The sequence below is a fragment of the Lissotriton vulgaris genome, chromosome 2_1, assembly GCF_964263255.1.
Source record: "Lissotriton vulgaris chromosome 2_1, aLisVul1.2, whole genome shotgun sequence".
NCBI classification, from domain to species: Eukaryota; Metazoa; Chordata; class Amphibia; order Caudata; family Salamandridae; genus Lissotriton; species Lissotriton vulgaris.
This window is the reverse complement of record NC_141687.1, coordinates 1,410,354,465-1,410,378,126: the sequence shown is the minus strand read 5'-3', so window position 1 is coordinate 1,410,378,126 and position 23,662 is coordinate 1,410,354,465. Positions and strand designations below refer to the sequence as shown.

Sequence of the window (23,662 nt, the reverse complement as noted above, 5' to 3'; positions counted from 1 at the left end):
CATTGGGGGTGAGTTTTTTCGAAAAATATGCGACAGGGTGTAGTTGTCCTTTTGTGGGATTTCTCTGAGACAACACACCCCCGAGGGCATATTGCGAGGTGTCCGTTTCCAAAACAAAAGAAAGATGAGTGTCAGGATGCCGCAGGATGGGAGCTTGAGTAAATTTCTCTTTCAGAATTTGAAAAGAACATTCGGCTTAATCTCCCCAAACAAACGGAATGCTTTTCCTCAACAAACTGGAGATGGGATGTATAATCTTGGAGAAGTCTTTTATAAAACGCCTGTAATAATTGGCGAAACCCAAAAAGCTTTTGTACAGATTTTACATGATGAGTGGTTTTCCACTGAGTGATTGCCTTGACCTTACCAGTCTCCATTTGAAAACCCTGACCGTTGATAATGTACCCAAAAAAGGCCACCTCTTGAACGTGGAATACACATTTTCCCAACTTGGAATATAAGGAGTGCTGTCGGAGTCTGTCCAAGGCCTATCTTACATGGGTCACATGTTCCTGGAGACTAGATGAATAGATGAGAATATCGTCTATATAGACCATACAAAAGGTGTCCAGTAATCCCCTTAAAACCTCGTCCATGAAATATTGGAAGGCAGCCGGGGCGTTGCAGAGCCTGGGACGCTTCCGGGCAGCCATGCGCTATACAAGTCCCAAATTCATTCATTCATTCATTCACTAAAGGCATTACCCTGTACTCAAAGAGCCCGAATTTCATCCGAAAGGCGGTTTTCCATTTGTCTCCCCGTTTCACCCGGACCAGATGATAGGCGCTTCTAAGATCAAGCCTCGTGAAATAATGAGCCCCCTTAAGTTGGGCCAGTAGCACAGGAATCAAGGGAATTGGGAACCAGTTCTTGACGGTCACGCTGTTAATTGCACGGTAGTCGATACAGGTTCGAAGCTCTGCACAATCCTTTTTCGGGATAAAAAAAAGAGGGGAGGAGGCTGGCAAAGAAGAATGCTTGATAAAGCCTGATGCCAGATTCTCCTCAAGGTAGTCCTTCAAATACAGGTTCCCAGGTTCTGTAGAGCATACACTCTGCTACATGGAATCTCCGCTCCAGGTATCAATACGATGCGGCAGTCATAAACCCGATGGGGTGGTAGTTATGTAGCCTTCTGTTTATCAAAGAAGGGCTGGGACTCGCTTAATCTTCAGGCAAAGTCAACGCACAACAATACTGATCTTGTGCACACGCAGGAGCCAAGAGACATGCCTGAGTGTTTCCTTCTTTTCTCAACTGGGTTCCCTCCTTACTGCAATGCTCCTTGCAATATTCGGAACCCAAGACAACAGTAAGAGCAGTCCAGCGTACCACAGGGGCATGTAAGGTCAGCCAAGGCATGCAAAGTATAAGACGAAACTGAGGTGCGGCTATCAGATCGAACTGGATATATTCGTAGTGTTCCGTCCCAAACTGCATCAAAAGAGGAAGGGTGTGAGAAGTGACTGGTCCTGAAGTAAGCGCATATTCGGGTTTCTTCTTCTATTTCCAAGGAATACCAATGGTTAGAGCATACTCTTGGTCCATCTAGTTTCAAGTGGCACCAGAATCAAATAAGGCATCCACTTCCCGTAGTGTTTCTGGAGTAATCCACAGGGAGACACTAACGTTCAGATGGGTCACTGCGGGTTGTAAGGTATTAGTGATTACTGAAGAGATCGAGGTGCGTTGTTCGCCCGACCCAGTGATCTCCTTCTGGCTCGGGCTCTACAGTTTTCTGACGTTTTCCTGGTTCCCATGACTACTGGTCTCCGCGGGGGTGGGTTTCTTTCGGGAAGTTGGGCACAAGGCCTATATTCTCTGATGAAATGTCCGCCTTGTTCGCAGTATAAGCATAGCTTCATCTTCCGTCTCTTTTCTCTTTCTTCTGGGGTGAGGGGACCTCGAATACCCCCTATCTGCATAGGTTCGGATCCTTCTACAGCTTTAGGGTGTTCTTCTGTAGGTGGTTTCGTTCTCGTATACCACACACAGGGTTCTCCTCTGTTTTTGTCTCCTCGTCTTTCCAGCAATCGGTGGTCTAACTGGTCAGTGAGATCGATCATCTCTTTGCAGGTCTGAGGCAATTGTACCACTTGTGAGAGAACGTCTTTTAGTTCTCCCCTCAACCCCTGATAAAATAAAGTGGTTCTTTTTCCCTGGGGCAGTCCGTTTCCACCACTAGACGGTTGAAAGATGCTATGTAGGTCAACAAATCCTGAGACCCCTGTCGCAAGGTGAGTAGTTCAGGGTCCAGGGTCATCATGTGAGATTTTCTATCAAAGAGTTTTCTCATCTCAATACAGAAGCCTGTGAACCTATGCAACACGGGATCATTTTGCTCCATTAAAGGTATAGTAAAGCTTGCAGCGTTACCTCCCATGTATGACATCATGAAAGCAGTCTTGGCTGCTTCATCCTGAAAGACAGCAGGTTTGCATAAAAAGTGGAGTCTGCATTGATTTAAAAAGGTCTCAAATTTCTTTGGATCACCATAGAAACGTTCAGGTGGTGCCAATGGAATCCCAGTATTTTGGATCACATGGACGGTACGCGTATGGTCAGTGGCAGGTGAGGGACTCGGAGTAGCTGCTAAGAACCCACCCCCTTGTGTGGTAGCTGAGGAGGGAGGAGGTACTACTTGCCCAGGAGGAGGAAGGGTTGCTCCTCTAATGTATGAACCTGTCCCTGAGTTCCTACGTGATAGACCTGCTACCTCTCTGTGTATTCATTTCCTTTTTGAGATCTTGATTCTCTAACCGAGAGGTTTGCACCTCCTGCTGCAGCGCTGTCAGGCTCTCCAGCAGCGAGGTCAAGACCACATTGGTGTCCATCGTCCAGGCTGGGCGTCTAACTTGGGCTTGTCAATCTGTCAGGATATCAGTAGCCTGAGATAGATATACAAGCCACTAACCTCTTCTTAGAAGACAGCAGGGACGACAGCCTGTAGAGAAGCCTCCCTATTCTCCAGAGCGCAACTCCCCACAGTGTGGTAAACACAACTATGAAAAACAGCACCCCGGGGAAAAAGAGAAAGGGACAAAATAATAAACGGCACTGCCTGGATTGCTTGCTTCCTAGGTCTGGTCTAGGTGTCTGTATAACTCCTTTCACGTGAGCAGCTACAGAGAGACAAAAAAGATAGAGACCGGTGTGAAGTGAACAACCATAAACACATACATATCCAGTACAAGAAGCAAACACCTCAAACACTTACAAGGAGCCCAGCAGTACAAGTCACAAAATGATAGGCTTGGTATACTTCAGCAGTGTAAACAAGCAGGCCACAACAGTTTTGTTACTGCAAAAAACATCAGAAAATCCAGAACAGATTTAACAAGCTGTTTCTTCACAGCTCGCAGAATCAAGGCATTGGTCGCAGTCTAAATAGACACAAGTATTTCTTAAAGCCGCATCAGATTCCTGCGATAACAATCTCGAGGAAAACAGGGCTTGGCAGGTAACAAGAAGAAATACGTCTGCCTTTTTCTATATCTATCAAGCACAGAAACAAAGTTTGCGCACCATACCTGAATAAGCTCAAAAACAGAAATCAAATCCTGCTCCCATACCAAGAAGGCCTCTTTTGCAAGAAGGTTAAATAAATGAAGAGAGGCGGTGTAGATTGTGCCGTCTACTCCGGCGGGAAAAATGAAAGCGTCCTCACTTACATAACAAAAGAAACGGCTTCTTCGTCATAAATCCAGTGGGAAGAAAGCGTCCGTGTAATCGGCTCGAACATCGGGTAAAGTATGCTGGCTCCACCTGCGGGGAGGAAAGCGTCCGCACTAAGCCAACAAAAACAGCTTCTTTGTCACAAATCCAGCGGGAAGGAAAGCGTCTGCAATTACGGAGGGGAAACCAAAGTGATTGACAAGCACAGGATTTCCGGTGCCTGCTGCAGCTTTCGTCACCGCCGGCTCCCGCCTGTTCCCGCCGGCTCCCGCCTGTTCCCGCTGCCTTCTGGGAGTTGCAGTGCAGCGGCTTCTTGGACTTTGAACACCAATGCCCATGCATACAGGAGGATTTGGTTAGGGAGAAGTGTAAAAGGGTGTGTGTTCTATGACCCAGAATCGCTACAACATCAGAACGTCGAGAGGAGCAGCGGCGACCTGTTTGCCGTTGACCCAGGGCTCTGGGTTGAAACAACGTCAACATGCAACGTTGAGGAGAAGGTCAATGATGGTGGCTGCACCAACGGCGAGAACACGTTTGGCATCAAGAAGCCCACCGCAGACGGTCACAAGATCACCGTTGAGAACATCGCGTCACTCAACGTCTACCCATCATCTTCGATCGACATCGACACATCTCCGCCTATCAGGGTCTACACATCACCGTCGATTTAAGTCTCCACGTCACAGTTGATAGACGTTGAGAAGACATCGTGGTTTGATGTCGAGAAAAGCAGTTGATCACAGACTCGATCCTCTTCGAGTCTAGTTGACTTCAGGAGAAAGTTCTCGGTCAAGATGACGTTGAAGGTCGCCGTCGACTAGCAGATGGACGTTGAGGGGGAAAGATGGTTCTCCTGTGGAATCGGTGACTCCCCAGAAGGCTAGGAAAAGGAGATTAATCTATTCATCAGAATCTGAGTATTCCAGGACATACTCTCCGTCTAGGACAGTGTCACCTGCTCAGTCTCCTCCTCATCGTCTAGGTGATCAGCCTCCTCCTTCACCTCTGTCTTCTCCTCCTACACCACCACCTCCTACTCTGCTTCCTCCTCCTCCTCTACCAGTTACAACTTCTCCACCTCCTTCTACTCCACCAAGAAGGCCGAGATCCAGGTCTCGTACAAGGTCTCATTGACGTAGACGCTCCTCTATGCTTTCCCACCACCGACATCAAGGTGAAAGATCCTGTTCTAGACACACCAGGGATACTTCCTCTATGAGTACAGGAAGATATTCACCTACTTTATCAGACTCTCCCCCTCAAAGGATTTTCCCAATTGATGATATCGCGACTTTTCAAGAGGTTTTGGTTGGAGGAGCTTCAAAATTGAACATTCCTATGTCCGTTCCTACTCCATCAACTTCAGTCATATTTGAAACTTTACAGCAAAGACAAGCATCTCGTCCTTTGCTCCTATTGGTTCCAGGGCTCTTGGAACCGGCGATGGAACTTTTCCTTACACAATTTTCTATTAAGCCAGCTCCATCCAGGCTGCAAAAGAAGTATTGTCTTCCGAAACAGAATCGCCTCCAGACACAGTCATTGTGGTGGCTGCTAAGAAACAACATACCACAACTCCAATTTCCACAGTTCCGTCTGATAAAAGAGTAGTAAAATAGACTCAGCTGGAAGAAAAGTGTGCAACACAGCAGCGGCCTCCATGAAGGTTGCTTGTGCAACAGCACTTTTAAGTAGATATGACAAGGCACTATGGAAGTCGCACCAACAATTTGCTGAACATCTACCTAGAGATAAGAGGGAGGAGTTTAATGAAATATTAATGGAAGGACTTATGGTCTCTAACCAGGTTATTAGCGCTGCTGCAGACACATCACTTCTAGCTGTGCATGGGTATTGTCATGGAGTGGCACTCAGACGGCATTCATGGCTTTGCTTGACTTCATTGAAGCCTGAAGCACAGCAGCATATTCAAAATCTTCCTTTCCCTGGCACTACACTCTTCGGTTCTCATGCAGATGAGGAGATGGCATGCATAAAAGCGGAAATGGAGACATTGAAAGCGGTGGGTCTCTCTCGAGACCCAAGGAACAGCAAAGAACCTTCCGTCCTTTTTCAAGACGATATACAACACAGAGAGTTCAAACCCCTAGGTGGTATCAGGGTGTCAGTCTGGTACACAGCAATCATATCAAAGATCCTACCAACCGTATCAAAAAAGGCAACCTAGAGGAAGGTCAGGACAACAAACTTCACAAGGAGGCAAGTTGCCTACTGGTTCTAAGCTATGAATCCTATCTTCCCCCTCTTCCGTTACCCACTCCGGTAGGGGGAAGCATTCAACACTTCTTCGCAGAGTGGCAAAGTATCAGGCAAGACAATTGGGTTCTGAATATTGTGCGCAATGGATATTTTCTACGATTCAACAGCCCTGCACATAAGTGCCTCCAAAACAATCAAGATTCCACCTATCGCAATTGCAAGCGGAAATGAACGTTCTCGTACAAAAACAGGCAGTAGAACCTGTTCCTTCAATGCAATGAGGCAAAGGGCTGTATTCAAGATTCTTTCTTGTCAAAAAGAAAGACAAGAACGAGTTCAGACCCATTCTCGATCTAAGGGAGGCAAACAAATGGATTCAGAAGAAAAGATTCCTGATGTTAGTACTAAACCAGCTCTCTCCTCAACTACATATTTACAACAAGGGGTGGTGAGGGACAGAGTCTCTGAATTAAACAGAAAGCTCTCACCCAGTCAAGAGATCAGGGCTAGATCCAACACCGTTTTTTAGCTCACTGCACCATCCCAGTTTCAGAACCTGGCTGTATGCAAATTAGTCTGTTCCTGTCCCAGTGCATGATGGGAACAGGGCAAACCAAACTACAAAAGCCAATTCTTACACTGGGAAGGAAACAAGCTCACGGGGACCGGTTTCTGGCATTAGCTTGTCTCCTTTCTGGTGAAGAATTGGCTTGGTAGTTTGGTCTGCCCTGTTCCCATGATGCACTGGGCCAGGGACAGACTAATTTGCATATAGCCAGGTTCTGAGCTGGGATGGGGCAGTGAGATAAATAACGGTGATGGATCAAGCCCTGATCTTTGGACTGGGTAAGAGTGGTCTGCTTAATTCAGACACTCTGTTCATCACCACCCCCTTTTCTGTATCGTTTTTGGCCACTATAGGTGTGGCAGGGTATACTCAGACATGAGTCCCTTTCTCACTGCTCCATCAGGATTCAAGCAAGCCGGGCCGAAGAGGCTGAAATGCCAGAAACCGGTCCCCGGTAGCTTGTCTCCTTTCTGGTGAAGAATTGGCTTGGTAGTTTGGTCTGCCCTGTTCCCATGATGCACTGGGCCAGGGACAGACTAATTTGCATATAGCCAGGTTCTGAGCTGGGATGGGGCAGTGAGATAAATAACAGTGATGGATCAAGCCCTGATCTTTGGACTGGGTAAGAGTGGTCTGCTTAATTCAGACACTCTGTTCATCACCACCCCCTTTTCTGTATCGTTTTTGGCCACTATAGGTGTGGCAGGGTATACTCAGACATGAGTCCCTTTCTCACTGCTCCATCAGGATTCAAGCAAGCCGGGCCGAAGAGGCTGAAATGCCAGAAACCGGTCCCCGGTAGCTTGTCTCCTTTCTGGTGAAGAATTGGCTTGGTAGTTTGGTCTGCCCTGTTCCCATGATGCACTGGGCCAGGGACAGACTAATTTGCATATAGCCAGGTTCTGAGCTGGGATGGGGCAGTGAGATAAATAACGGTGATGGATCAAGCCCTGATCTTTGGACTGGGTAAGAGTGGTCTGCTTAATTCAGACACTCTGTTCATCACCACCCCCTTTTCTGTATCGTTTTTGGCCACTATAGGTGTGGCAGGGTATACTCAGACATGAGTCCCTTTCTCACTGCTCCATCAGGATTCAAGCAAGCCGGGCCGAAGAGGCTGAAATGCCAGAAACCGGTGCCCGGTAGCTTGTCTCCTTTCTGGTGAAGAATTGGCTTGGTAGTTTGGTCTGCCCTGTTCCCATGATGCACTGGGCCAGGGACAGACTAATTTGCATATAGCCAGGTTCTGAGCTGGGATGGGGCAGTGAGATAAATAACGGTGATGGATCAAGCCCTGATCTTTGGACTGGGTAAGAGTGGTCTGCTTAATTCAGACACTCTGTTCATCACCACCCCCTTTTCTGTATCCTCTCCTCAACTACAGCGGGAGGATTGTTGATGTGCAGTAGACCTACAAGACGCATACTTCCACATTCCCATCATAAAGAAACATTGCAAGTTCTTGAAATTTGCAGTGGGAAACAACCACTACCAATATTGTGTGATTCTGTTCGACCTGAAGTCAGCACCCTGAGCCTTCTCCATTGGTCTACCCCTATCTAGACGATTGGCTGATCAAGGCATCCACATTTTAGGAGGCTCAAACACATTTCAACTGGACCTCTGACCTTCTCCGTCGTTTGGGACTTCACTTGAATCAAACAAAGTCTACCTTGACTCCTCTACAGTGTCTACCATATCTGGAAGCATCCATCGATAGTAGCCTGGCAAACGTGTATCCATTGGAGGAGAGAAGCTTATCGATCCTTCGGAAGGCTCAGGTTCTCATGTCAATTTCACACCTTACTGTCAGGAAAGTATCCTCTCTTCTGGGCTCCATGGCGTCATGCATATTTCTCACACTGAACGCACGTCTCCACCTGAGACCCCTGCAGGAATGTCTGGAGGACCAGTGGGACCAATGAAAGGGAAATTGGGAAGACCTGATTCAACTGTCACAACATGCCCTCCGGTTCATCAAATGGTGGTGCTTGCCCCCCAATCTCCTACGAGAGACTCCCTTTCACAAGGATATACCGACTCAAACTATAGTCACGGATGTCTCTCTTCTGGGATGGGAAGCCCATACAGATCAACTTCAAATTCAGCGCAGATGGTCACACAAGGAATTCACTTACCACATCGATCTGCTAGAGTTACGAGCTGTTCACTTGGCTCTGAAAGCTTTTCAACCATCATTCCATGCCATCTCCCTGCTTGTACAGATGGACAACACAACAACAATGTTCTACCTCAACAAGCAGGGAGGCTTGAGATCCAGACCATTGGCTCAAGAAGCCCAGACAATTTGGAAGTGGCTTCTAGCCAGAAATCTGACCATAAGAGCAACAAATTTCCCAGGTGTTCAAAATGCTCAGGCCACCTCACTAAGCAGACCCCTCCAAGAAAATCACAAGTGGGTCCTAAACGACGGCGTGGTAGGAGACATATTTGAAAAATGGGGTACTCTGGAGGTCAATTTATTTGCCACCGCAGAAAACAGCAAATGCCAAAACTTCGCCTCCAGGTTCTACCAACCTGGAACCCTGGGGAATGCCCGAGTCCCTATGGATCAACTTGTCAGGCAAATTTCTCCACCACCTTTCTTACAGTTCCCCTGATTTCGGCAGTTTTCATCAAGCTCTCTCAATAACGGGCCAAGATGATTCTCATTGCCCCAGAATGGCCACGTCAATGGTGGTTCACAGAACTCCTTCACCGGTCTATCCGTCCTCATCTCAGACTGCCATGCAAAACACACCTACTAACGAAATTCGGAGGTCAGATGGTACACCCCAACCTCTGCTCTTTGAATTTGGCAGCATGGCTCCTGAGCTAGTGCAGTATGGACCCTTGAACTTACCTCAAATCTGGATGGACATTCCTAAGGAAGCTAAGCAGCCATCCACACGCTCTGCTTATGCTCACAAATGGAAGCGATTCTGTATTTGGTGCTCATCGAGGAATGAAGATCCTACTTCTTGGTAAGAAGATGTCATACTTCCATACTTGCTTCACCTAGCGCAATGTGGCCCCCAATTTTCTTCCATTAAGGTTCACTTGGCAACCTTGACGGCTTACAGGAAATGCCCTTCACAAACTTCCTTTTTCAGAATTCCTGTTATCAAAGATTTCTTGGAGGGTTTGAAAATTTTTTTTCCTCCCATTAGAAGTCATTCTCCTCCTTGGGAGATTAATGTGGTGCATTCTCATTTAATGCAAGAGCCCTTTGACCCCATTCATAAGTATAATCTTCAGCATCTGTCCTGGAATAGAGCCTTTCTTGTGGCTATCACCTCCTCCTGCAGAGTTAGTGAAATCAGGCACTTTGCTATCAAGAACCATATACATTTTTTCACACTTCTAAAGTAGTTATGAGGACTCATCCGAAGTTCCTCCCTAAGGTAGTTTTGGATTTTCACGTAAACCAAACTATTACCCTACCTACTTTCTTCCAGCATCCATCCTCTCCAGCAGAAAGATTGCTTCCTTCCCTGGATGTAAGAAGGGTTTTGAAATTTTATCTGGACAAAACTAAGGATATAAGGAGAGCGGATCAGTTATTTGTAAACCATGGCTCTCTCTGTACAGGTCTAGCCACTTCTAAACAATCCATCTCTAGGTGTATTGTTTCTTTTGATTCTGCTCTGTTATCAGAAAGCTAACAAATCCCTTGATGGTAAGTCTAGGGCTCATTCTACCAGAGGGAAGGCAGCTACTGTTGCTTTGCTTCGTAATGTACCCATTTAAGAGATTTGTAAGGCTTCTACTTGGAAGTTAATCCACACATTCACAAGATACTACTGCCTAGATTCTGATGCCAAGGCAGATGCTCAATTAGGACAGGCTTCCCTTAGGAATCTCTTATCTTAAAACTGCACTTTAAGTCTCTGTATCTTCCACTGAGTCTGCATGTAGGCATGGGCTTGCCAGTCTATTCCAGTGCTTATAACAATACATGGAAATCCCCAGCAAGAGAAGGAATAGTTTCTTACCTGTAACTCCAGTTCTCTTGCAGTGGTATTTCCATGATAAGTCATAAGCAATCCTCCATCCTCCTTGGTGGAATAGACAGACTTATCTTTTGTTCAAAATAGGCATTCACTTCTCATCGCCTTCAAAAAGAACTGAAGTAACTGCCACTGACTGTGCATCATGGGATATTGGTGGTCTATGAGTTTTCTTAAAGGCACAGCATCTAGTTTAAGACATATAAAGGAAACCTATGGGGGCTACTCTGTCCCATTCTTTCATCTCTATCATGAAAAAGGAGTTATGTGATGGGGGACTTTTCTGGGTGCTAAACCCCATTAAAAATTGCACAAAACATAGCATTCTGGCTTCTTTTTCACTTTATGATGAAGTTGTGGCCTTAGTAGCCTATTTAGTTAGGCTGCATTATTGTCTTTTCTATCTCTTGAGTGTCTTTACAGGCCTTCCTGAAGAAAGGTAAAACATTTCCACTTAAGAAGATATATCTAAAGAAGTGCTCTGGGGTCCCGGGTCGTGGGCTGGACTATTCAAGTGCTTATGACTTATCATAGAAATACCGCTGCAAGAGAACTGGAGTTACAGGTAAGAAACTATTCCTTCTAACCCAGCAGGCTGCTGATTTCACAGCAAAGCACACGCGGATGGCACACTGCACCGGGCCAGAAAAGCACATACTGATGGCACACTGCACCGGGCCTGCGAAGCACACACTGATGGCACACTACAGCGGGCCTGCGAAACACACACTGATGGCACACTGCACCGGGCCTGCAAAGCACACTGATGGCACACTGCACCGGGCCTGCGAAGCACACACTGATGACACACAGCACCGGGCTTGCAAAGCACACACTGATGGCACACTGCACCGGGCCTGCGAAGCACACACCGATGACACACTGCACAGGGCCTGCAAAGGCACACACTAATGACAGACTGCACCAGGCGTGCGAAGCACACACTGATGGCACACTGCACCAGGCCTGCGAAGCACACACTGATGGCGCACTGCCCGTGCCTGCAAAGCACACACTGATGACGCACTGCACTAGGCCTGTGAAGCACTCACTGATGGCACACTGCACCAGGCCTGCGAAGCACACACTGATGGCGCACTGCCCGTGCCTGCAAAGCACACACTGATGACGCACTGCACCAGGCCAGTTAAGCACACACTGAGGGCACACTGCACCAGGCCTGTGAAGCGCACACTGATGGCACACTGCACTGGGTCTCTGACAGGGTGAATCGCTGGGGAAGTCTAGAATCTAGTTCCGGCTCAAGAACAGCCCTGGGACTATTAACATGACGAGTACTTTAATGCAAAAAACGTTACTTATTCTTGCTGGAGCAATCTCTCTGCTAATCCACCCACTTCTCAACTTTTCTCATACAAGTGGCAATTACAGAAAAATGTAAAAGCTGCATGTTAAAGATGAAAATATTTTCTCGGCTTCCTGGGCACTTAAATAGAGCCAAATATATTTTTTCAGTAACTCAGTATTAGCAAGCAATCGTTAATAAGAGTAGATGATATAAATAACCATGTTACAATGAAGCCAAAAGAAATTACCAGCTGTGCATAGGAACTTTTCTTACGAAGAGCTAGGCGTCGGATCTTTCTTTGCAAGTTGCTCCAAAAATATCACAAACTGCTGAAAATATCCTCGCCCACTCAAATCCGAGAGTCACGACTTCGGTTCGTGTAATACAGAAAAGCTCTCACTTGGAAAGCTGTGGGGCAAAGTCAATAGGCGGGAAAGCCCATTCCTGCGTGTTCCGCTCAGGTGTCGAACTGGTACCTCTCCCTTCTTTCGTTTTTTATGCCCCTCCCTCTCTCCATACCCAATGTCAAAAGTCCACGATCCAGACCCACTCCCTCCTTGTACTTTACATGTAATGCTTGGGATTCATACCCTTATTTTATGTATTTATTTGTTATTCTCTATATCGTCCCCACATTGGGTAGGTATTCGAAGGCTTTACAAATAATAGTATTTCATATGCATAAATGCATGATATGGTTACAGAAGCAACAAACGCCGAACAATCTCAGGGTAGCACTGCAGGGTGAGAAAGGATGTGTAAAGGATAGCGCAGGGCAGGAATGTAACATTTCAATTCAATTTAATTATGATTTGGGACTCCGAAGAGTTCCACATAAGAGAGAAAAAAAAACAGTATAAATCCAAGGTCATCACAACTCGCCCATAAAAGAAAATGTTCTATTTTTACAATATAAAATTGAGCATTTCATGTAAAAACAAAGGAGTTACATATATACAAAAGCCGTTCCAAGGACCTGCCAAGTGTGCAGGGCCATTACAAGTCAGATTACCATCCTTAAATACTTCGAGAACTTCAGTTAGACTTTTGTGATAATTACAAAAAAAAAAAAAAAAATATATATATATATATATATATATATATATATATATATATATATATATATATATATATATACAATACTACAATTAGTACTTGGGAATTAAAAACTAAGTGAAAGCAGAGTTTTACAATTTAAGGTACAGTATACAATGGCTAGCAGCATAATGAGTAGCCGGGAGGTACTTGGGGATCACAATCTCATGATAAAAAAAAGGGTTTTACTAGCAGCAGCTAGCAGCATAGTGAGTAGCAAGAAAGTGCAAGTGCTCAAATACCGGAATTATAAGAAACTTGATGTGCAATTATGCCTAAAGATGTACGTAATATCAGACAAGAAAGTTAAAATATAAACACACCACAATGGCACTAATACTATTCAATGTATATGTACTCAATAAACCAATACTATTCTATAATATATTTAAGAACTGTTTAAAAAAGCAGAAACATTTAAAACAGACTAGTTAAGAGGGTGGGGCCAGCAGGCAATTACGGGCTTCTTCTGCTGTGACAATGTTATACTTTTAGAAAGAATTTCTTAAATATCTGCGGCGTAAGGGTTGTAATATAGGACAAACAAATAAAACATGATTTAAATCTTGTACACAGGAATCACATACTTGGCAGAGTCTTTCATATCTAGCAAGGCCCTCCAAAGCTCCTGCTACAATTCTGCAGTTCAGCCTGAGCAAAAAAATAGGTCTACGTACTCCATGTTGGAGATTCCATAAAACATATGGTTGTGGCTTTTTATAGACACTACTTCCTACTATGCAATCGTTATTACAGTTCTCTGCGGACAGTGAAATGTCTCTTTTTCGAGATACACCGTAGATTGTTTTTTAAATCTGATTTTCAAGACTTGTTTAGGAAGAGCCGCCATACTGTCCATCTCAAAGCCAAACAGATTATTGTCTTTTTGATAATTCCTAAAAATAACACTTTTTCCCTTCAACTTGTCAAACATTTCCTCACACAATGCTTCCCGTAAGGTGTTCTCAGTGTTATTCCATTGTGCGTTGCTCCATCTTAAGAACGCAGCCATAGAGAGCACATAGGTGGAAAGTAAACCGAATTCGTGACGAATAGCCACTATGGAAGCAGCGCGATTCAGATTACAAATTTGGCGCCGACCTTCTACTTTCTCAAATTTATCCCATTCCTGTGCATTTACTGTTTCACATGCATAGCTCAATGCTGGCGGTATCCTAATCTTATAGACTGATAAAATATGTGCAAAGTGTCTTTTCCCGCAGTATGTATAGAATCGACTGATTGCGGATTCCTGTGAAATTGCCGTGCTTCTGCATTGATACGCATGGTTGCTACTGGAACACCTGCTTGTGAAAATTCTTCCTAAATATGGATATAAGATTTACTACGACAAGTTTTTTAGTTCCCCTAGAATCAATGTATGTTAATTCAAACTCTGCATCCCCGACATCTAAAAACCATATCTTTCCTCTTTAAGATATTTATTTTTAAGTAGTATTCTTCTGAATACCTAGCTAACTCAGAAAGTCGTCTTTTGAGTCCAATTGGGGTTAGGTCAAGTAAAATGGCGTCATCAGCATATAGCAGGCAGCTCAGCTTTAAAGATCCTCATTTTGGGGAATCCCCTTTGTTGAGCTCCACTCTGCTTGGAAAATCATTGACATAAAGAGAAAATAGAAGAGGGGACAAAAGGCACCCTTGCTTTAGCCCATTATGGGTCTCTATTTTGCTTGACAGACCCTGTGTTCCCCCGAAAGGACTTGCGTCCAGGTGGAGTACAGTGCAATAATCAGTCTTAGTAAATTCACAGGTATCCCCATAGTGACTAATTTTCTCTACACGGTCCACCGATCAACCTGGTCGAAGGATGTAGAGAAGTCTATAAAGGCCGCCTATAAAGGCATTCCTCGGCACATTGGATATTTTTCAATTAGAGTTTGCAGGGCAGTGATGTTATCAAGGGTACCACTATTTTTGCGAAACCTCGTTTGTAACATGGTTATAAGAACTAACTAGGTAGGCAGGAAGGAGGGAAATGAGGAATGGGGTGGTGGGGGTCAGACAGAGGGTTTGAATTAACATCAGATTCACAGAAAGACATAGAGGGCAAGAAAGCCTACAGTGGTGAGCTGAGCGGCACGCACACCTGCACCAGACTTGGGGAAAATGTTCAAACTAGAACTGCTCCCTTTGTCTGCTTGTGCTCTCTCTTTCCATCCATCCCTTCTCTTCCTCCCTGACCGGTTTCTCGCTGCTTTCTCTCGTTCTCTCTCCTTCTCTCTCTCTCTCTCCGCCTTGAAACCTCTCCCGCCTGCTGGAATTAACCTCAGGGAGCAGGGGAAAGTGGCAGGAGCCCCACCAGGAGAGGCTTTGGTTTTCCAAAACCAGCATGCAAGGGCTCCAGCCCACTGGGGAACTGCCAGGTGGAATAAAAGGCCAGTCCAGCCCGGAAGCAGATGTGCTGCTTAAAGTAGATTAACCTGAAAGCATATTAACAATTCCTCATAGTAGTAACACCCTACCGTCCTACCCTCTTTTAGAAGCTATTGCACTCACGTAAGCCTAACTGGATGACTTCCTAAACCAACTACATCCTGCTTTTAAAGATAATTGGCAACTCAACCTAACCTGGCTAAACATTTTGTTTTAATTGCTAATGTATTCTTACTTCACATGGACATATGTCAAATGTTGACCCCTCTGTGCTTGGTGTCCATTGATTGAGTTCACTGTGCTCTTTTGTATGTAGGTCCCACCCTATTTGCCACAGAAGGCGTTCTAGTATAACAGAGCGACACAGTGGCTTAACAATCAAAACATCGACCTGGGTGCAGCAGTTCCCCAATCACCAGTCATTTCAATACAAAGACACGTAATCCCTGATTACCGTCGTCCTAAGTGCAGAGTGTGGCACATGGCTAATACTTGGGCGATGCTTTAATCTGTTGTGTGTCAGTTCTCACTCATTCACTGAGCCAAGCTCTCTAATAGATTACATTGTAGAGCTTGCGAAAGGAAACATAATTGTGATATTCAACAGTGGGTAATGTATTGAGGATGCAAGCAAGGTATTTCTCTAGTCTGATCCGCCAGATAACTCGTGCTGGACTCTTCGTTTCATCAGAATATATGCTAAAATCAGATTATATGGTGGCATAGCTTCTTACAGAGGAAACAAAGTCTGTGAACGCTACCAAGACTAGTTTTCTTAATTGGGCAAGCAGGCGGCACTAACAATACCATGACCAGAGGAAAGATAACATCTGGCACTTAATCAAATGCATCAAACACACACTAGCAATCGCTCAAGAGAAGTAGTATTGCAACCAATCGTTTTTGCCCACAGTGACACTTTAGACAGAGGCCTATCATATAACCAGTATGGAACCTGTTCCTATTTGACAAGTCCATCCTGAACTGCCGGCAAATCACCTTCAGAAGGAAAAAAAAGCAACTCTGGACTTGTTTTGGCCTAATTTGTCCTCGTCAGTGAGGTGTAGGATGGACCCTGTGCACAGCGAGCCGTGGGTTGGAATGCTACCCAAAGCAGTTGTGTGTGGTATAGGCTATTTCCAAACATTTTGCCCATCATCCTTTTGCATTTTATATAATGCCTAAGAGGCCACGGGTATGCTGAGTCTATATCATATATCTCCCTGGCACACAGTCCCATAAAGACTCTCTCATCTCTCTACTGTGCAGCCGAATCAGATACCTAAGATGAGAAACATTTGCCAACATGCTGGTACTCATGCTGGCTCCGCCAAGGCCTTATATAAGTCACCACAAGGGTAGGCTCTAGACAGTCCAGAGGGCAGGGTGCAGAGTATTTAAAAGTCTGGAAATGCAGTTTTATTTTTACAAGTCTTTGTAGTGAAAAACTCTTACATTTGTTTTTCACTACTGCAAGGCCTACCTCTTCCATAGGATAACATTGGAGTTACCTTATTACATTTAATAAGCTGTTATTTCAAGTGGGAGCAGATAGCCAGTTCATGTTTGGTGTCTTTGGAATTGTAATGACAAATCCTCTCTCATGGTATAGTCAGGTTTTAAAATATAATTTTGAAAATTCCACTTTTAAAAAGTTGCAAAAAGAACAAATGATTGACAGAATGCTGCACTATGTTAAACATTCACCCCAGTACAGAGATCTGGGCCTAAATACATAAGGGCCGATTAGGATTGCGGTGAATCCGCATCCTCCGGGCCGGCTGAAGCCACCGCCGGCCCGGAGGATGCGGATTCACCGCTGCGGTGATTGCAAAGACCCCCCCGCCAGATTAGGATGGCAGTGGGGTCATCTGCGGACGTGAAGACCGTCCGCCGCTTTTCCGCCGCGGTCTCGTGGTGGAAAAGCTATAATATGGTGGCGGTGTCTATCAGACACCGCCAGCCATATTAGGATTCATGCGGAAACATGCTTTTCCACGGCGGGTTTTCCGCCGTGGAAAAGCATGTGGTTTTTGATGTTTGGGGGCCGTTGCGGGCCCCCAGGGTGTCGGAGGGTGGGGGGTGCACATGGGGGTACCTATGGTACCTCCCAGCATTTACATGCACAAAGCGGCCTGCCTCTTAGTGCATGTAAATGTTAAACATGCATTTTTAACCTTGCGGCGGGTGCGCTTCAAACAGCACCCGCCGCAAGGTTAATGGAACAGGATGTGACCGCCAGGGTGGCGGTCACATCCTAATTTGCATGGAGGGACCGCCGCTGCCCATGCGGACGGTCCCTCTTCCTCGGGGGTGTGTCCGCCATCCTAATGACCCCCATAGTTTTTTTCTCCCCATGCCATTCCAGCTCAGACCCAACCATATGCAAATCAGTCTTGGCCCTGTTCCCCATCGGAACAGTCCAGTCCGAATTGCCCGGCTAGGTCCTCCCTGGACTGGAAACAAGCATCCTGGGACGGTTTTAGGGCATCACCCCTCCTCAACCAGGATAGCTGGACTCCAGTGGCATGGACAGCACAGGACCCACGTCTGGGCATACCTGTCCCAATCAAGTGACAAATGCAAAAAGAAAAAAATTGGCATTTTCCTGCCGTAGCCATTTAGGGCCTGTAGGCTGTTCCTGGGTCACACTACTCGGTATCTGTTACACAAAAACTTTACACATTGCCTCTGAGGTTAACTTTCGTACTTGCTTGTGACTTCATATTGACAAGGATTGCGGTTCCTGTTTGAGTAGGGTTCATCCCCTTCAACCAGTAATCTAATTTTTTTACAATATCAATATGTCTTGTGTAACAGCTGGTCAGTGTCCCCCTGATTCTGTCCGAAACAACTAGCCACCTGATCAACCCTCTAATCGCAAGCATTCCTGGGGTGCCCCAGAACTACAAAGCCCATATTCTACAGGTAGATCTGGAAGTTCTTCACTTTACTACACCATCTTCATCCCCATATAACAGCTCGTTTGCAATGCTCTCTGAGATGAACATCAGATAAATGTAGCACTTTACAAAAAAGACAATGCAAAGTAATAATACAAATAAGTCACTGCAAAGTTCATCATGTCGAGCTCTCTACACCACTCCATGGATGATCATAAATGTGGATGCTTGCAGCTCCAAGTAACCTCTCACTGGAATCCTGCCCCAGAGCTGGGGGCATAGAGATGACTGCAGTTCAAGCACCCTCAAACATGGCTGCTGGACCCGGTCTTTGCCAACACAATCTCCACTCATTCCCCCAGTCACCCTTGCCTACAAAAATTACCAGAGAACAGGGTCTGAGCATGTTCCATCTCCCAGTTCTCGTCCATGCCCTGTCACTTTCATCCTTCAATAGTAACACAAATCCCTATTCATGTCACTGCTCCCAAGCAGTAAAGTTTAAAACACTAGGGAGACATCATTTAACAGTAGTTCCTCGTGTTTTTCTGGTCATGAGACCTAACTGTCTAAAAGGAGCTTGAAAAGTGTAACAAGGTGGAGGCCTGCCCTGATAAAGTATTACATGGTGTGGTTTGACTCCAACCAAGTCTGCGAAATTTCCACCTTGCCACATGGTTGGGGATTAGTCACACAATCTAAATAATATGAACTATCTTTCTGATCATTATTATGTGTTGATGTTTGTTTTGATGGACCTGCCTGAGCCAGCCCTGACTAGTATCCTCCCACAATTCCAATTCTTCTCACTAGTGGAGGTGGGTTCACCTCCACCCGTGCCTGGGTTGCTACTTGGACCTCACAACAGGTAAGACTGGTGATGCTCCGTAGTGGCTTAGAGTATGAAACTAGCAGACTCTGGTTCTGGCAACTAGATCTGTGCCCTTATTGGGTTCTGGAACTGTTGTTGTGAATCCTCCAAAGTGGATGCTACAGCAGTTAGCCAACACTGGGACACATGCTGCAAGGACCACCGGTAACAGCATACGTTGATCGAGAGTCAATTCCCCAATCTCCCAACTGGCACTTAGGCCAAATACAGAAGCTTATTTACAAAATAGGCAGGTGTGGCAAAAGTCCCTGCACTCAAAGTTTACTCCCAAATATGTCGAAGGTAAGGTGATGCATAACCCCAAGAACCGTGCTGTATGGTTATACTATTGCCGGTCAAAAAAAGGGCAAAATAGATTCAAATGATGATTTTTTTGTAGGTATAAACTCTTCGACAAAACAGTTATTTGCATGTGCAGTACAAATAAACAGCTCTTGGCGTCAATTCTAGAGTTATAGCTTTGTTTTGATTTCAAATTCATATTTATTCACAAATTACACACACTTACAGTTAACAAGTTACCTCCCATTTGTAGAACTTGTTCAAGGCATACATTTCTGGACTTATTGTTCTCCAACCAACATCAACCTAGCTGTAGAACTATGGGCCAGATGTAGGTAAATTAGATTTACCGATTCATAAATACCGAATTTTACCGATTCGGTATTCATGAATCTGTAAATCTAATGTAGGTAATTATTCGGTAACAAATACCGAATCAGTAGGATTCGGTATTTACCGATTCGGTAATTACCGAATCGGTATTTGCCATTGATTCCTATGAGTCTTGAAGCCCATAGGAATCAATGGCAAATACCGATTCGGTAATTACCGAATCGGTAAAAATACCGAATTGCCAAGGGGGACAGGTTGTCACTTTGACACCCTGTTGCACCCCTGTTTCTGGCTTGTGTGCCATGTGACACACATACATGCCCTTAGGGCATGTATGTGTGCCACATGGCACAGGTGTACATGCACAGATGTGCATGTACACAGGAATTCGTTATTTACCATGCAATAGTATTACATGGTAAATAACGAATTCTTAGGGGCCTGTGGCCCTGTTTGCAGTGCCACCTACATCTGGATTTACAGAATCAGTAAATTTACTGATTCTGTATTTTACCTTATCGGTAAATTTACCGAATCTGTAAAATAAAGGCCCCCTACATTTCAATACCCAAATGCCGGTCGGTAACGGCCGAAATCGGCCGTTACCGACCGGTATTCGGTCTCCTGCATCTGGCCCTATATTTCTTATGATTCAGTCAAGTATTGTGAAAGAGAGCAGCAGGAGAATCTGGCATTGTTCACAAATGGGAGGAAACAAGTTAGCCAAAAGTTTTATATGATTAGTAAATGAATATGAATTTGGAATGTAAAGAAGCACATAACTCAAGAATGGAAGTGCAGTACAAATAAACGGTCCTGGGCTTCCATTCCTACAGTTGCACTCTCTGGAGTTGGAGCACAAGTTACTACTTGTGTAACGATATATCTGTAAGAGACATTAGTTAGTGATAGATTCTTTACCTTAGAATATTCCCCAGGCGTCAAACTGGATCCGGAAAGTTTTCTGCTTAGCAGTACCACTGCGCGTCGGTAGTTGGCGTTGTGTGGCTCCGCGTCCGTCACTAGCGACATAAGCGCCGAGATGACAACACGGAGACTACTTAGGCGCCACCCATGCGCGCTGACATCAGTTCTGTACAAGACTTTCCGCGCCGAAACGCAGAGCCATGCAAGAGACTTACCATTGGTGCATAAAACTAGGGCCCTAAAGAGGGAATGACCTTAACCCTAGTAAACTGTTCGCAGAACGGGGAGTATGGGTGGGGCGGTAAGGAATCTATCACTAACTAATGTCTCTTACAGATATATCGTTACACAAGTAGTAACTTGTCCATCTGAAAGAGACACGTTAGTGATATATTACTTACCTTAGAATAGATACCCCAGCAATATCAACCCCGGTGGAGGGCCTGCAAACAGGTTTATACCAAAAAGTCACAGAGCTCAGAACGGCCAAAGAAGCCGTCTCCCCAGACCTGACTGTCAAGGAAGTAGTGTTTGGTAAACGTGTGTAGAGAGGCCCACGTAGCTGCCTGACAAATGTCGTGCATGGGATCGTCGCGTCCCAAGGCAGTAGTGGCTGCAGTCGCCCTGGTTGAAAGGGCACGCAACCCCACAGGAGGCTCCTTCATGGCCAAGGAGTAACAAGCTTTGATGCACAGAACGACCCACCAGGAAATGGTCCGTTTGTGCACAGCCCAACCTTTTTTGGCGCCTACGTAGCTGATCATCTATCCGGAACTGCTGTGCACGCTGGAGCTCACTCACTCTTCTGGCAGAGTTGATAGCTACCAGGAAAGCCGTATTTAAAGTAAGAGGGTGTAAAGGACAGTTATGAAGAGGCTCGAAGGGAGCGCACATCAGAAAAGTCAAGACCAAATGTAAGTCCCATTGAGGCATTATGAAAGGCATGGGAGGGAACGTGTGTGTAATGCCTTTAAGGAAACGGTTAACAACCGGGGACTTAAAAAGAGAAGGCTGACCAGGAAGCCTCAGGAAGGCAGAAATGTCAGAAAGATAACCTTTGATAGTGCCCAAAGCAGAGCCCTGCTGGGTCAAAGACAGAAGAAACAGAAGAACCTCAGAAAGAGGGGCCAAAAGGGGGTCTTCAGCTTTTGCTGTGCACCATGCCACAAATCTGTTCCATCGGCAGGCGTATACCATTTTAGTGGAGGGACACCTGGCTGCCAGAATGACATCACAGACTTCGGGAGGAAAATCGAAAGGTGTCACCAGTTGCTGCTCAATCTCCATGCATGGAGGTAGAGGCTGGACAGGTTCGGGTGGAGGACCGTCCCTTGCTGCTGCGACAGAAGATCCATGCTCATACTGAGTAGCTCGGGATACCAAACTCTTCGAGCCCAGTCCGGGGCCACAAGGATGACTTGGGCCCGGTCGCGCCTGATCTTCTTCAGTACTCTGATCAGAAGTGGTTGAGGTGGAAAAGCGTACAACAAACCGCAGCTCCACTTGCGACGAAAAGCGTCTCTGATCGAGCGCAGCCTTGGAAATTCCAACACGCAGAACTGATGACATTGTGCGTTCTCTTCGGTGGCGAATAGATCTAACCAAGGCTCTCCCCACTGCTGAAAGAAACCTTGCGCCACGTCCGAGTTTAGACGCCATTCGTGATCCACCATGCACCGGCGGCTGAGGTCATCTGCCCTGGTTTTCAGAGAACCTGCCAGGTGGTGAACCACCAAGGTAATGCCTTGATGTTCCAGCCATGTCCAGATCGCAGATTCTCCTGACAAAGGGTCCAGGACCCCACCCGCCGTTTTTGTTGCAATACCACATGGCGGTGGTGTTGTCCGTGAACACCTGCACTACACTTCCCCGGACAGAGGGAAGGTATGCTGTCAGTGCAAGCCGGATCGCCCGCAGCTCCAGAAGGTTGATATGGAGCCGGGACTCCGCCGGAGACCAGATGCCTCTGATCTCCACCTCCCCAATGTGGCCTTCCCATCCCAGGAGGGACGCATCCGTCACCACTGTGTGCTCCGGTTGGGGAAGGGAGAGGGATCTGCCACTGACCCAATCGCGATTCATGAGCCACCACTGCAACTGTCATGCAGCGCCCTCCGCGATCTCGACGTGATCGGACAGGTTGCCCTGATGCTGTGCCCACTGGAACTTCAGGTCCCACAGCAGAGCCCGCATATGCCATCTGGCATGTTCACCAGCAGGATGCAGGAGGCCATCAGGCCCAGAAGCCGGAGGGTCAACCTGACTGAAACCCGGGGTAGAGGCAGAAAGAGCGAAATCACAGCCTGAATATCCTGGACTTGCTGCTCGGGAGGATAAACCCAAAACAGTGTCGAATCCAGAACCGCTCCGATGAAAGGGAGCTTCTGAGAGAGACTTGGTGCGACTTCGGCACATTGATGGAGAACCCCAGCAAATGCAATAGGTCGGCCATAGTCTGGAGGTGGGAGACGACTGCCTGTGGTGAGCTCGCCATCAACAGTCACTTGTTGAGGTAGGGGAAGACTGACACCCCTGACCTGCGCAGCTGAGCTGCGACCACCGCCATCACTTTCATAAACACCTGAGGGGTGCTGGTAAGGCCGAAGGGGAGCACGGCAAACTGAAAATGCTCCTGGCCTACCATGAACCGCAGGTAACGCCGGGGGGTTGGCAGGACAGGGATGGCCGTGGCCCGTGAGTCTTTAAAGCGCTCCAGAGCATTGTCAGCCTTGTCACCGAAGAGGCGAGAGCCATAAAAGGGTATGTTCATGAGCGAGCTCTGGACAGCAAGCGAGAACCCGGTAGACCGCAACCAGGCATGGCGCCGCAACGCCACAGTCGTGGAAATCGCCCTGCCCAAGATATCAGCCGTGTCCAGACCACACCTGATGGCAAAGTTCACCGCAACCTGCGTGGGAGCAACGGCCCAAAAAGCAGGCGGTATTAACTGACCGCAACCCCAAGCTGGCCGAGGAGAACAACCTCTTGCCATATTGGTCCAGCGTCTTAGAGTCCTTATCCGGTGGAGCAGTGGGAAAGGCACTCTGCGA

The 23,662-nt window shown here is 46.3% G+C and overlaps 1 protein-coding gene across 2 annotated transcripts in view; it reads right to left on the bottom strand.

The window, feature by feature from the left end:
• ALG9 (ALG9 alpha-1,2-mannosyltransferase) overlaps window positions 1-23,662 on the bottom strand; it is an 810,763-nt gene that overhangs the window by 109,062 nt on the left and 678,039 nt on the right. The window lies entirely within an intron of this gene.